The sequence below is a fragment of the Elephantulus edwardii genome, unplaced genomic scaffold (genome assembly GCF_000299155.1).
Source record: "Elephantulus edwardii isolate Elephantulus edwardi_28Jun2011 unplaced genomic scaffold, EleEdw1.0 scaffold00039, whole genome shotgun sequence".
Classification (NCBI taxonomy): Eukaryota; Metazoa; Chordata; class Mammalia; order Macroscelidea; family Macroscelididae; genus Elephantulus; species Elephantulus edwardii.
Window position 1 is genome coordinate 765,633 of NW_006399789.1, and position 2,965 is coordinate 768,597.

Below are 2,965 nucleotides of genomic sequence, written 5' to 3' on the forward strand. Positions count from 1 at the left end.
CATGAATGTGACTCTATTCAAGTCCTTTTATTTACACGAATCAACTTCATAGGTGTTAAGACTCATCCTACTTAAGTCAGATTCCATTAATGGGAACATTGACAGGGAGAAATCCTGTTTTCCCAAATCAGGCCAAGTCACAAGTGTTTAGACTCATGTAGCCTTTCGAGATGCTTAAGAGCTTTACACTGATAAAATTTCTAGAAGTCAAAGACTGCAGCCTTCAATACAGATTGAAGCTCAATATCAAGAAAACAAGATTCTCACCACTGGGCCAATTGGCAGCATCAGTATGAATGGTGAAGAGATTGAGATAGTTAACCCTTTTCGTTTACTTGGCTCCACAATCAACACTCTTGGTACCAGCAGCCAAGAAATCAAGAGACAAATTCAATTGGGAAAGTCAGGTGTTAGGGACCTCTCAAGAGTATGGAAAAGCAATGATGTCAGGCTGGAGACTAAGGTGCACCTGATCTGGGCTATAGTCTTTGAAATTGTGTGCTATGCATCAGAGAGTGACTAGGAATGATAGAAAGAGAATTGATGCCTTTGAGCTGTGGTGCTAGAGAAGAGTGTTGAATGTACCATGGACTGCTAGAAGAACAAACAGGTTTGTCCTGGAGAGGGTGAAGCCAGAATGCTCCCTGGAGTCAAGACTTCTGAAGCTTCATCTGACATAGTTTGGGTATGTTGTAAGAAAGGATCAGTATGTGGAGAGGGATATCATGTTTGGGGGAGTGGAGGGACAGTTCAGGAGAGGAAGACTCTCAATGAGATGGATTGACTCAGTGATTGGGGTAGTGGGAGTAGGTGTGTCAGAGACATTAAGGTTGGTACAGGATAGAGCAGGGTTTCGGGCTCTTGTATGTACGGTTGCTACAAGTCGCAAGTGACTTGATGGCACATAACAACAAACAACAAATGATTTCTAGAAGCATTTTCCCTTAAAGCAGAACATGTATCTCTTCATTTTGTTTCCTTATGCTTTCATTTTTAACATAAAACTAAGAATGTATTTGATTTCCTGGTTTTTCTTTTAGTAATATCACTTTGTTCTACCTTCAGGGTTCCTCCAAACTTAGTTTTCTTTGTTGCCTCTGAAATTAGAATATCCACATGTTAAAATATTTATGAGCATTTTTGTTACTCACTATGAAAAAATAGATTAGAAAACAAAGGAAATATTGATCAATGTTCATAAGCAAACTTAATCAGGAATTCCTTCCCTGGTGTTTCCTAAAGTTGATAAATGTATGGAAATTCTTCAATTAAAAAATACTCTCCAAGTACCAATGTTATTAATTTGTGATAATTGTTTAAACATCCCATACCAATCTTGGTATAAATTTATTTTACTTTTAGCTTTGATACTCTATTAAAGCCTCTTTTACAAAGGAGTACTAAATTTGTGAATGATCATCAAACTTAAAATTCACAACATTTAATAAGGAATAGGAAACTCTGGTGGCCTAGTGGGAAAGCGGTTGTGCTGTCAACCCAAAGGCAGGCAGTTCAAATCCGCCAGGCAATCACTTCCTAATGATTTACTGACTCTGAAAACCTGATTCTCTGGAAAGTCAGCTATGAGCTAATTCTGATTCAACAGCACATAACAGCAATAATAGGACATTAGTAGTCCAGAGTTTAAAAATTCATCACCAACAAATATAAAATTATGAAGTTATACTTTTCACTTTATCTCAAATAGATTATTCATGCATTGATCATGCTGGAGTATACGAGGTAAAATTTTATCATTGACTTTTGTTTAAGTACAATCATTTTCACCACCATTTCAGTATTTTAAAGATTCCATTAATAGTATTCATAAGATATAAATATACCACATGAAGTTTTTCCATTAAATAGTGTAATAATTACTTTCTCAAAAGTTGCATCTGCACACCTTCTTTGATAGTGAAGTGATTGTGGGGTTAACTGCCACAGCAAGGATTCTGTTGAGTTCGGCAGAGGCAGAGCTCAAAGACATGTAGTATTTAATGACTTCATTTTCCCACTACCCTTCCTTATGTAAATGACTGTAAAACCTTTATTTGTACAGCTTGCCATGAGGTAATTTGTTCTTTACTTGGGGCCAATGCAAATGCAAACTTTAGAACAGCAATAAAGCAGTAGAACAAGGTTATAAATTGGTCAAACACTCATACTGCAATGTACTTATATATATTTCAAGATTACCAAAATAAATGTAGAAAAGTCAGCATTACTCTTAAAACAGTAAGTAAAATTCTAGTAGTAATGATCGTAGTTACTCTTCTATTAAAAATATTTCCTCACTTTCTTAGTCCTATTATGGTTAAAAAAGAAAGTATAAGTATAAAATGCTCAATTTAAGCTTTCCCAGAATCAAACTTAATTTATAGTTCATAGTCCATCCAATTTAAAATAAGAGCTTTACTGTTCTACATGGGAAATATCAACTTAGGTCATTTCCGAACAGTTACAAAATCCAGATTAAATTGAATATATCTTCAGTGTTTCAAAGAAAGTCTGATTTGGCAAAGAAAATAAAAAAAAAACCACACACACACAAAACATGATACTTGTAGTAGACATAGCTTCAATTCTTAATGCATAAGCAATGAATCCAGTCATTAAATGTTACTAAGAGATATATAGATGGCATGCCCTTGGGCGGTTTTATCATTACATAGATATATGTATTGCATTTTTTTTCTTCTGAAAGCATTACCTCATTAAATAAATTAGCAAACAGATACATACATGCATACATATCTAATTTCCACAAATCATAGACTAAGTGATTGCATGACATTCACTTTTCAAATATTTAATACAAATTGATCTGCCTTGGAGAGGGTGAAACCAAGTCTTTCCTTGGAGAGAGATTTTGAATCTCTAGAGGCATAAAGGCAGGTTATATACCTGGATTTCACCTGATGGCATGCATAGGAATCAGATCGATTACATATGTGGAAAGAAC